At 39.6% G+C, this 13434-nt stretch overlaps 1 protein-coding gene across 8 annotated transcripts in view; it reads left to right on the forward strand.

Annotated features, from left to right (window-relative positions):
- USP54 (ubiquitin specific peptidase 54) overlaps nucleotides 1-13434 on the forward strand; it is a 131240-nt gene that overhangs the window by 110102 nt on the left and 7704 nt on the right. The gene's annotated exons all lie outside the window — the stretch shown is intronic.

A 13434-nucleotide genomic window follows, 5' to 3' on the forward strand; every position in this document is an offset into this window, starting at 1 on the left:
TATAAACTGAAGACATAAAGGATATTTATAATTCAGGATTGATGTACTTAAGAACTCCAAAGCCTGAACTATCATCCTGTCTCCATCATTAACTGTCAGTATAAATTTGGATAAGTCATTTAATATCTAAGATTTTACCTATAAGAAAATTGGTTCAGTGATTTTCTTTTAAAGATACTTTGCAACTCTTAAAATGATACGTATGATTCTGTGAAATTGATTTAGAGAAATGTATCTTCAGTTCAGGTGGTATAGATTCTTTGCATGCTGCAAACCAACATTTAATTACAGCCAAACAAGTGTTTATTCAGAATCTTCTATGTTTCCAGTAGTGTCAGAGTGGGGGTCACCACATAAATATAAGATTTGATATTAAAATATGTTTTTCTTAGGATCTTCACTCTAGACTTTGCAATAACATTTTTATGATCCTTAGATATATAGGACAGAGCAGTATGGGAAGATTCTAAAGAAAAAGGAAAAGTTGGAGTTTGCCTCAGTTAGATCCTGTCTAATGTAACAGAGAAAGAATATACAAATGTGAAGTGTTTTAAGAATAAGAAACACATATAAAAAATACAATGTGACTAAAATTGAACTAAGCAATTGAATGTCAAACATTATAGTACAAACAAAACAAAAAGTCCGTATGTTAACCCAAACAGTGGGCTTCCCAGGTAGCGCTAGTGGTAAAGAACCCTCCTGCCAAGGCAGGAGATGTAAGGGACATGGGTTCAATCCCTGGGTCAGGAAGATCCCCTGGAAGAGGGCATGGCAACCCACTCCAGTATTCTTACATGGAGAATCTCATGAACAGAGGAGACTGGCCGGCTACAGTCTGTAGAGTTGCAAAGAGTCTTTTGAAAAAGACTTTATATGTATTTTATATATATATATATATTCAAAAGTATCTATAGTAAAAAAAAAAATTGTTGCTATTTGGGGTGCATGCTAAGTCGCTTCAGTGTGTCCAACTCTTTGCAACTCTACAGGCTGGATCATGGAAAAAGCAAGAGAGTTCCAGAAAAACATCTATTTCTGCTTTATTGACTATGCCAAAGCCTCTGACTGTGTGGATCACAATAAACTGTGGAAAGTTCTGGAAGAGATGGGAATACCAGACCACCTGACCTACCTCTTGAGAAACCTACATGCAGGTCAGGAAGCAACAGTTAGAACTGGACATGGAACAGCAGACTGGTTCCAAATAGGAAAAGGAGTACGTCAAGGCTGTATATCATCACCCTGCTTATTTAACTTAAATGCAGAGTACATCATGAGAAATGCTGGGCTGGAAGAAGCACAAGATGGGAATCAAGACTGCCAGGAGAAATATCAATAACCTCAGATATGCAGATGACAACACCCTTAAGGCAGAAAGTGAAGAGGAACTAAAAAGCTTCTTGATGGAAGTGAAAGAGGATAGTGAAAAAGTTGGCTTAAAGCTCAGCATTCAGAAAATGAAGATCATGGCATCTGGTCCCATCACTTCATGGGAAATAGATGAGGAAACAGTGGAAACAGTGTCAGACTTTATTTAAATCACTGCAGATGGTGATTGCAACCATGGAATTAAAAGACACTTACTCCTTGGAAGGAAAGTTATGACCAACCTAGATAGCATATTGAAAAGCAGAGACATTACTTTGCCAACAAAGGTCCGTCTAGTCAAGGCTGTGGTTTTTCCAGTGGTCATGTATGGATGTGAGAGTTGGACTGTGAAGAAAGCTGAGCACCGAAGAATTGATGCTTTTGAACTGTAGTGTTGGAGAAGACTCTTGAGAGTCCCTTGGACTGCAACAGATCCAACCAGTCCATTCTGAAGGGGATCAGTCCTGGGATTTCTTTGGAAGGAATGATGGTAAAGCTGAAGCTCAAATACTTTGGCCACCTCATGAGAAGAGTTGACTCATTGGGAAAGACTCTGATGCTGGGAGGGATTGGGGGCAGGAGGAGAAGGGGACGACAGAGGATGAGATGGCTGGATGGCATCACTGACTCGATGGACGTGAGTCTGAGTGAACTCCAGGAGTTGGTGATGGACAGGGAGGCCTGGCGTGCTGCGATTCATGGGGTCACAAAGAGTCGGACACGAGTGAGTGACTGAACTGAACTGAACTAAACTGAAAGTAGGAAAAAATTGATAATCCCACTCAGTAATTTCATGAGTTTACTTCTGGCTTTGGGTTGTGTTCCAGCCCTGGTTGATACACTGTTTTTTAAAAAATTGAAGTATGGTTCATTTACAGAGTTGTATTAGTTTTAGATATATAGTATACAGCAAAGTGATTCAGTTCATATATTAATATATATAATGTATGTATGTGTGTATATATATATATATATGCATGCATGCTTGCTTAGTTATGTCCAACTCTTTGTGACTCCTTGGACTATAGCCCGTCAGGCTCCCCTGTCCATGGAATTTTTCAGACAAGAATACTGGAGTGAGTTGCCATTTCCTCCTCCAGGGGATCCTCCTGATCCAGTAATGAAACCTGCTTCTCCTACACTGCAGGCTGATTCTTTACTGCTGAGCCATTGTATACATATGTATGTTAATATATATATGTGTGTGTGTGTGTGTGTGTGTATTGTTTTTCATATTTTTTCCAGTATGGGCTATTACAAAATATTGACTATTACCTGTGCTATGCAATAGGTCCTTGTTTATGTATTTTCTGTATCAGTTCAGTTCAGTTCAGTTGCTCAGTCATGTCCGACTCTTGCACGCCAGGCCTCCCTGTCCATCACCAACTCCCAGAGTTCACTCAGACTCACGTCCATCAAGTCAGTGATGCCATCCAGCCATCTCATCCTCTGTCGTCCCCTTCTCCTCCTGCCCCCAATCCCTCCCAGCATCAGAGTCTTTTCCAATGAGTCAACTCTTCGCATGAGGTGGCCAAAGTACTGGAGTTTCAGCTTTAGCATCATTCCTTCCAAAGAAATCCCAGGACTGATCCCCTTCAGAATGGACTGGTAGGATCTCCTTGCAGTCCAAGGGACTCTCAAGAGTCTTCTCCAACACCACAGTTCAAAACCATCAGTTCTTCGGCCCTCAGCTTTCTTCACAGTCCAACTCTCACATCCATACATGACCACTGGAAAAACCATAGCCTTGACTAGACGGACCTTTGTTGGCAAAGTAATGTCTCTGCTTTTCAATATGCCATCTAGGTTGGTCATAACTTTCCTTCCAAGGAGTAAGTGTCTTTTAATTCCATGGCTGCAATCACCATCTGCAGTGATTTAAATAAAGTCTGACACTGTTTCCACTGTTTCCTCATCTATTTCCCATGAAGTGATGGGACCAGATGCCATGATCTTCGTTTTCTGAATGCTGAGCTTTAAGCCAACTTTTTCACTATCCTCTTTCACTTTCATCAAGAGGCTTTTGAATTCCTCTTCACTTTCTGCCATAAGGGTGTTGTCATCTGCATGTCTGAGGTTATTGATATTTCTCCTGGCAGTCTTGATTCCAGCTTGTGCTTCTTCCAGCCCAGCATTTCTCATGATGTACTCTGCATTTAAGTTAAATAAGCAGGGTGATGATATACAGCCTTGACGTATTCCTTTTCCTATTTGGAACCAGTCTGTTGTTCCATGTCCAGTTCTTTTTTTTTTTTTAATTTTTTTAAATTTTATTTTATTTTTAAACTTTATATAATTGTATTAGTTTTGCCAAATATCAAAATGAATCCACCACAGGTATACATGTGTTCCCCATCTTGAACCCTCCTCCCTCCTCCCTCCCCATACCATCCCTCTGGGTCGTCCCAGTGTACCAGCCCCAAGCATCCAGTCCATGTCCAGTTCTAACTGTTGCTTCCTGACCTGCATATAGGTTTCTCAAGAGGCAGATCAGGTCATCTGGTATTCCCATCTCTTTCAGAACTTTCCACAGTTTATTGTGATCCACACAGTCAGAGGCTTTGGCATAGTCAATAAAGCAGAAATAGATGTTTTTCTGGAACTCTCTTGCTTTTTCCATGATCCAGCGGATGTTGGCAATTTGATCTCTGGTTCCTCTACCTTTTCTAAAACCAGCTTGAGTAGTATATATATGTTAATCCCAAACTCCCAGTTTATCCCTTCCCCTCTTTCCTCTTTGATAACCAAAAGTTTGGTTTCTATGTCTGTGAGTCAATTTCTGTTTTATAAATAAGTGCATTTGTATCATCTTTTTTGATTTCACGTATAAGTGATGTATATTTGTCTTTCTCTGATTTACTTCACTGAATATAATCTATAGGTCCTGCCATGTTGCTGCTGGTTCTGTTTTTTATGTATATATACTATATATGTATTTGTATTGTTTTTACTGAAAGTAGAATCATTGTAAAATATGGATACAGTTTAGTCCCATGATTTTCTTATATCCATAAGCATTTTCCCTTTGGAAAAAACTACTTTTAATGACTATCATATGCTTCACATCAATGTACCATAATACAGTCAACCACTCTACTTTGGTTGAATACTTCCAATTTTTTGGTAATATAGCACTGTGATGAGTATGTTTATACTTAAGAGTTTGGCCACATTTCTGATAAACTCCTTAGAATAAGCTTTTAGAAGGATAATAACTAGTTGAAAGTTGTAAACTTTAAAAAAATCTCTTGATACATACTGACAAACTCAGGAAGATTATACTTCTGAAGGCAGTATGAAAACATACCTACCAACCTTTAATTTGTACTTGGTAATGAAAGAAAACATTTTTTAAATCCATTTGGTGAATCAGTCCTGAAAGTAACTTGTCAAACCAAAGTACGCTGTATTTTGGTTAGTCTCTTTTCAATCGAGTCTTTCAGAACTAACATGACAAAATAAAGAAGAGATCAGTGGAATAAATTGAGAAGTAGATGAAGGAAGGCAATCGAGAAGGAAAATGCTGGTTAGGGTCCATATGTGATAGAATATATCTTTAGGGGAGTCCTCTTTTATTTGAAAGCATTTATTAAGCACCAAATTACCTCCAGATTTATATCTATAGTTGATAAGTAACACTGTAAGTTTAAAGTGTACAGTGTGATGGTTGATACATGTATATGTTGCAAAGTGGTTACCACAATAAAGATAGTGAACAAAACCATCACCATACCTAATTACTGTTGTGTGTGTGTGTGTGGTGAGAATATTTAATTAAGATCTACTATCTTAGCAACTTTCAGGTATATAATAACACAACATAGTTAACTATAGTCACCATGCTATACATTAGGATTCTCAGAACTTATTCATCTTATAATTGGAAATGTGTCCCCTTTGGCCAGTATCTCTATATTTCCCCTAACCCCTAGCTCTTGGCAACTATCATTGCATTCTGTTTCTATGAGTTTAATTCTTATAAGACCCCCACATATAAGTGTGATCGTATGTTTTTTGTCTTTCTCTAACTTACTACTTTAAAAAAAGCTTTATTGATATATAATTTACATAGTGGACAGCTCACCTATTTAAAGTATACAGTTCAATGGTTTTTTAGTATATTCATAGTCATCCACCCTTCACCACAATCAGTTTTAAAGTGTTTTTCAGTACCCTAAAAAGGTGTCAGTAAACCTGTAATCTGTCTAGTTAAGGCTATGGTTTTTCCAGTGGTCATGTATGAATGTCAGAGTTGGACTGTGAAGAAAGCTGAACACCAAAGAATTGATGCTTTTGAACTGTGGTGTTGGAGAACTCTTGAGAGTCCCTTGGACTGCAAGGAGATCCAACCAGTCCATCCTAAAGTAGATCAGTCCTGGGTGTTCATTGGAAGGACTGATGCTGAAGCTAAAACTCCAATACTTAGGCCACCTGATGCAAAAAACAGATTTATTAGAAAAGACCCTGATGCTGGGAAAGATTGAAGGCAGGAGGAAAAGGGGATGACAGAGGATGAGATGGTTGGATAACATAACCAACTCAATGGACATGAGTTTCAGTAAGCCCTGGGAGACTGTGAAGGACAGGAAAGCCTGGTGTGCCGCAGTCCATGGGGTTGCAAAGAGCCGGACACCACTGAGCGACTGAACAACAACAATAAAGTATTATGATCACCCCCTTTGTACTTATCACTAACTTCCATGGTGATTATCTTGGCCAATTATCAACATGTGGCTTATTTTGATTTAGCAGCCCTCCTCCCCTTTCTCTTCCCCACTGGAATTTTTTTTTTTTCCTTCTTTTTTTGCCTATGCTGGGTCTTTGTTGCTGCAGGGGCTTTTCTTTAGTTGCAGTGCCCAGGTTTCTCATTGTGGTAACTACTCTTGTTACAGCGTGTGAGCTATAGGGTGAGCAGGGTTCAGTGGTTGCGGGTCCCAGGCTCTAGGGCACAGGCTCAATTGTTGTGGTGCACGGGGTTAGTTGCTCCGCAGTATGTGGGATCTTCCTGGATCAGAGAGTGAATCTGTGTCCCCTGCAATGGCAGACGAATTCTTCACCACCGAGCCACCAGGGAAGCCCCCTTTAAAAGCAGAACTATGATACTATTATACCTAAAAAATTAACAATAATTTCTTAATATAATATAGTAGAAATTATATAATATAGTAACTAGCCAGTATTCATTTTTTTTCTAGTTTTCCCACAAATGTCTTTTCACAGTTGTTCAGTCTCTAAGTTCTGTCTGACTCTTTGCAACCAATGCACTGCAGAATGCCAGGCTTCCCTGTCCTTCACTATCTCCCAGAGTTTACTCAAACCCATGTTCAGTAAGTCGGTGATGCCATCCAGCCATCTCATCCTCTGTCGTCCCCTTCTCCTGCCTTCAATCTTTCCCAGCATCAAGGTCTTTTCTAATGAGTCTGCTCTTCACGTCAGGTGGCCAAAGTATTGAAGCTTCAGCTCCAGCATCAGTCCTTCCAATGAACATTCAGGACTGATCTTTAGGATTGACTGGTTTAGTCTCCTTGCTATCCAAGGGACTCTCAAGAGTGTTCTCCGACACCACAATTTGAAAGCATCAATTCTTTGGCGCTCAGCCTTCTTTATGGTCCAACTCTCACATCCCTATATGACTAATGGAAAAGCCATAGCTTTGACTAGACAGACCTTTGTCTGCAAAGTGATGTCTCTGCTTTTTAATACACTCTCTAGGTTTGTCATAGCTTTCCTTCCAAGGAGCTAATGTCTTTTAATTTTGTGGCTGAGTCACCGTCTCCAGTGGTTTTGGAGCCCAAGAGAATAAAATCTGTCACTGTTTTCACTTTTTCCCCATCTGTTTGCCATTAAGTGATGGAACCAGATGCCATGATCTTAGTTTTCTGAATGTTGAGTTTTTTTTTTATATAAATTTATTTATTTTAATTGGAGGCTAATTACTTTACAATATTGTATTAGTTTTGCCATACATCAACATAAATCCGCCACAGGTGTACACATGTTCCCCATCCTGAACCCCCCTCCCTCCTCCCTCCCCCGTACCATCCCTCTGGGTCATCCCATGCACCAGCCCCAAGCATCCTGTATCATGCGTTGAACCTAGACTGGCGATTCGTTTCATATATGATAATATACATGTTTCAATGCCATTCTCCCAAATCATCCCACCCTCTCCCTCTCCCACAGAGTCCAAAAGACTGTTCTATACATCTGTGTCTCTTTTGCTGTCTTGCATACAGGGTTATCATTACCAACTTTCTAAATTCCATATATATGTGTTAGTATACCATATTGGTGTTTTTCTTTCTGGCTTACTTCACTCTGTATAGTAGGCTCCAGTTTCATCCACCTCATTAGAACGGATTTGAACTGATTCAAATGTATTCTTTTTAATGGCTGCATAATAGTCCATTGTATATATATACCACAGCTTTCTTATCCATTTGTCTGCTGATGGACATCTAGGTTGCTTCCATGTCCTGGCTATTGTAAACAGTGCTGTGATGAACATCGGGGTACACATGTCTCTTTCAATTCTGGTTTCCTCGCTCTGTATGCCCAGCAGTGAGATTGCTGGGTCATAAGGCAGTTCTATTTCCAGTTTTTTAAGGAATCTCCACACTGTTCTCCATAGTGGCTGTACTCGTTTGCATTCCCAGCAATAGTGTAAGAGGGTTCCCTTTTCTCCACACCCTCTCCAGCATTTATTGCTTATAGACTTTTGGATCGCACCCATTCTGACTGGCGTGAAATGGTACCTCATTGTGGTTTTGATTTGCATTTCTCTGATAATGAGTGATGTTGAGCATCTTTTCATGTGTGTGTTAGCCATCTGTATGTCTTCTTTGGAGAAATGTCTGTTTAGTTCTTTGGCCCATTTTTTGATTGGGTCATTTATTTTTCTGCAGGAGTTGCCTGTATATTTTTGAGATTAGTTGTTTGTCAGTTGCTTAATTTGCTATTATTTTCTCCCATTCTGAAGGCTGTCTTTTCACCTTGCTTATAGTTTCCTTTGTTGTGCGAAGGTTTTAATTTTTTAATTTAAATTTATTTATTTTAATTAAAAAGCTAATTAGTTTACAATACTGTATTGATTTTGCCATACTGAATGTTGAGTTTTAAGCCAGCTTTTCCACTCTTCTTTCAACCTCATCAAGAAGCTCTCAGTTCCTCTTCACTTTCTGCCATTAAAGTGGTATCATCTGCATATCTGAGGTTGTTGGTATTTCTCCCAGCAATCTTGATTCCAGCCTGTGATTCATCCAGCCTGGCATTTCACATGAGGTACTCTGCATATAAGTTATAATAAGCAGGGTGACAATATACAGCCTTGATGTACTCCTTTCCCAATTTTGAATCAGTCGGTTGTTCCATGTCTGGTTCTAACTGTTGCTTCTTGACCCACACACAGGTTTCTCAGGAGACAAGTAACATGTTCTGGTATTTACACCTCTTTAAGAATTTTCCACAGTCTGTTGTGATCTACACAGTTAAAAGGCTTTAGTGTAGTCAATGAAGCAGATTTTTTTTGAAATTCCCTTGCTTTTTCTATGATCCAACAGATGTTGACAATTTGATCTCTGGTTCCTCTGCCTTTTCTAAATCCAGCTTGTACATCTGGAAGTTCTTAGTTCACAAGCTACTGAAGCCTAGCTTGAAGGATTTTGAGTGTTACCTTTCCAGCATGTGAAATGAGCATGATTGTATGGTAGTTTGAACAATCTTTGGCTTTGCCCTTCTTTGGAACTGGGATGAAAACTGACCTTTTCCAGTCCTGTAGCCACTGCTGAGTTTACCAAATTTGCTGACATATTGAGTATTGCACTTTAACAGAATCATCTTTTAGCATTTTAAATAGCTTAACTGGAATTCTGTCACCTCCTCCAACTTTGTTCATAGTAATGCTTCCTAAGGCCCACTTGACTTCACACTCCAGAATGTCTGGCTCTAGGTAAGTAACCACACTATCGTGGTTATCCGGGTCATTAAGACTTCTTTTGTATGGTTCTTCTGTGTATTCTTGCCAGCTCTTAATCTCTTCTGCTTCTTTTAGGTCCTTGCCATTCTGTCCTTTATTTTGCCCATCTTTGCATGAAATGTTCCCTTGGTATCTCCAGTTTTCTGGAGAAGATCTGTAGTCTTTTCCATTCTATTGTTTTCCTCTGTTTCTTTGCACTGTTCTTTTAAGAAGTCCTTTTTATCTCTCCTTGCTGTTCTCTGGAACTCTGCCTTCAGTTAGGTATATCTTTCCCTTTCTCCCTTGCCTTTCGCTGCTCTTTTCTCAGCTATTTGTAAAGCCTCCTCAGACAACCACTTAGCCTTCTTGAATTTCTTTTTATTTAGGATGATTTTGGTCACTGCCTCCTATACAGTGTTATGAACCTCTGTCCATAGTTCTTCAGGCACTCTGTCTGCTAGATCTAAGCCCTCGAATCTGTTTATCGCCTCTACTTTATAACCATAAGGGATTTGCTTTAGGTCATACCTGAATGGCCTAGTGGTTTTCCCTAGTTTGTTCAGTTTAAGTCTGAATTTTGCAGTAAGGAGCTCGTGATGTGAGGCACAGTCAACTCCAGGTCTTATTTTTGCTGACCGTATAGAGCTTCTCCATCTATAGCTGCAAAGAATTACAATCAATCTGATTTTGATATTGACCATGTGTAGAGTCTACACATGTGTAGAGTCATATCCATGTGTAGAGTCATCTCTTGTATTGTTGGAAGAGAGTGTTTGTTATGACCAATGCTTCTCCTGACAGAACTCTGTTAGCCTTTGGCCTGGTTCATTTTGTATTCCATGGCCAAACTTGCCTGTTCTTCCAGGTATCGTTTGACTTCCTACTTTTGCATTCCAATCCCCTGTGATGTAAAGGACATCCTTTTGGTGTTAGTGCTAGAAGGTCTTGTAGGTCTTGACAGAACTGTTCAATTTCACCTTCTTCGGCATTAGTGGTTGGGCATAGACTTTGATTACTATGATGTTGAATGATATGCCTTGAAATGAACTGAGATCATTCTGTCGTTTTTGAGATTGCACCCAAGAACTGCTTTTTGGTCTCTTTTGTTGACTATGAGGGCTACTCCATTTCTTCTAAGGGATTCTTGCTCACAATAGTAGATACAATGGTCATCTGAATTAAATTCGTCCATTCCTTTCCATTTTAGTTCACTGATTTCTAAGATGTCGATGTTTACTCTTGCTATCTCCTGCTTGACCACATCCAGTTTACCTTGATTCATGGACCTAATAGTCCAGGTTCTTTTGCAATATTGTTTTTTACAGCATTAGACTTTACAACTTTTCACTACCAGACACACCCACAACTAAGTGTCATTCCGGCTTTGGCCCAGCCTCTTCATTCTTTCTGGAGCTTTCTCTCTGCTCCTTCCCAGTACCTTATTGGACACTTTCTGACCTGGAAGGCTCATCTTCCGGTTTCATAATCTTTTTGCCTTCTCATGCCGTTCATGGGGTTCTAGAGGCAAGAATTGGAGAAGGCTATGGCAACCCACTCCAGTACTCTTCCCAGAAAATCCCATGGACGGAGAAGCCTGGTAGGGCTCAGTCCATGGGGTCGCGAAGAGTCAGACACGACTGAGTGACTTCACTTTTCACTTTCATGCATTGGAGAAGGAAATGGCAACCCACTCCAGTGTTCTTGCCTGGAGAATCCCAGGGATGGCAGAGCCTGGTGGGCTGCTGTCTGTGGGGTTGCACAGAGTCTGACACGACTGAAGTGACTTAGCAGCAGCAGCAGCAGCAACAGAGGCAAGAATACTGGAGTGGTTTGCCATTGCCTCCTCCTGTGGACCACGTTTTATCAGAACTCTCCACTATGACCTGTCCGTCTTGGGTCGCCCTGCACAGCATGGCTCATAGCTTCATTGTGTTATTACGCAGGCCCCTTCACTATGACAAGGCTGTGATCCATGAAGGGGCACCTTAATTCTGCTTTCTATCAAAGCCAGAAGTGCCCTCAACAGTACCCCTTACGGAGGCCACCTTCACCTCTGTTTAAATGTCTTTAAAGGAATCAGTGTTTAGTCTCTTCAGGAGATTCTGGTGGCTACCTCGTTCGCTAGATGGGAATCATTTGATTAGAGCAATTCCAAATTCTAGATTCTTAGATTGCCAGGCTCATGGAGAAGTTCCTATTAAGGTCACTTGGTTGAAAAATGAAGCAAAAGTGTCTGCGAATAAGCGGATCCAGGTTCTGTCCAACAGTTCTTTATATATCAGTGAAGCAGAAGGCAAGTAAGGAGTTCAATCTGATGAAGGATTTTATCAGTGCTTGGCCATGAATAACATGGAGCCGTTCTTAGTCAAAAAGCTCACCTTGCCTTATCAGTGTGCTCCTGGGCTTCCCAGGTGGCTCAGTGGTAAAGAATCCGCCTGCCAGTGCAAGAGACACAGGAGACAGGGGTTTGATCCCTGGGTTGGGAAGATCTCCTAGAGGAGGAAATGACAACCCCCTCCAGTATTCTTGACCGGAGAATCCCATGGATAGAGGAGCCTGGTGGGCTACAGTCCGTGGGGACACAGAGAGTCGTACACGACTGAGCAACTGAGCAAACTTTAACCATTACAACTATAATTCTTAAATCTGGCTGCCCATCACAGTCACTGAAGAAATGGCTTAAAAAAAAAAAAAAAAAAGAGGAATAGTTTCATATAAATGGGATCATAACATGCCTGATGTTTTTATTATAGAAAATTTCTCTTTCCTTTCCTTAAATCAGTCCCTACTGTTTACCCCTGCCCTCAGCCTTCTCAGACAATAATCTACTGTGCATATATCTGTATTTTTCTGTTCATGTAATCCTATGCAGATGTATATATATATATCATGTCTTTTTGTTGGGGATTATTTTACAGATTTCTTTTAACTCAATACTTGAAAATATTTGAAAATTCCTCTAAGTCATCTAGTTTAATTAAATTCTTTTTTTTTTTTTTTTTAGTGGCTGAACAGTATTTGATATTGAGGATACTATAAAGTATTTAGCCATTCTGCTGTGGATAGGCATTACTTTATTTCTAGTTATTAGTCAAACAATGCCACAATAAACTGATATTTTTGCTTCTTATTCTCAAGAGGGTAAGAGGGTAAATCTATTTTCAATCTTAATGGTTATCTCTAGATTGCTTATTAGGAAGACTATAATATTTCACATTTCCTCTAACAATGTTTAAGGCTATTCTCCCACATTCTTTATGGAAATCTCTTAAAAATAAATATTCCCAGGCTCTAACCAGAAAGATTCTGATTTAGTATGTCCGTGGAGAGATACACAAAGCTGTATTTTCAAAAAGTTCTAGATGAATCAGAGGTAGTATTGGAACCACTGCATTTAAGCACAAGAAAATATTAAAAATAACTGTCCTTTTAGCTTAGTATCAGCAATATCATGCTTTAGCTAGGTATACATATTAGAATCAAAATATCAAATCAAGATGTGAATTGGCAATAGACATATATATCAAATGTAGGTCAAGGGTGTGTGCGCTTTCAGAAGGTTTAATTAGTTGTATTGGAGCAAGCCCCTTGGGAGTCACATATCCAGTTTGGAGCAGCTCATCTCTTTACAGTCTCACAAGATTTTTAGGAAGAGATAAACATTTAGAATTTGTTTAGAATGTAAGTGATTAGAGAGATGCTAATGAGGAAATAAAAGACCACACTACACATATAAAATGTTGAAGAGCTCCTGCTCATAGTATATAATTGGAAGTGAACATCCAAAGACTTGAGTTTTAATCCTGGTTAAACTACTTACTACTTGTCAGACTCTGGAACTTATTTTCCTGTTTTGTAAAATGAGATGGTTTAATATATGATTACTATGATAATTTCCTAACTAGACTGGAGACAACATTTCCCTTGTCATCGCAGATGCTCTAGAGAATTACTGTGTCAGGTAATTTCCTCTATATCTATTATAAGTCTTGGACCCAAATCTGACAGCAGCAAAGCTGATTATATTTACTATTTAGCTATGTGTCCACAGAGCCCCTTCTCTAGGGCCTGTATTTGAGATCCCTATGGCCTATGGGAAGCTATCCATA

Source organism: Bos mutus, chromosome 28 (genome assembly GCF_027580195.1).
Source record: "Bos mutus isolate GX-2022 chromosome 28, NWIPB_WYAK_1.1, whole genome shotgun sequence".
Classification (NCBI taxonomy): domain Eukaryota; kingdom Metazoa; phylum Chordata; class Mammalia; order Artiodactyla; family Bovidae; genus Bos; species Bos mutus.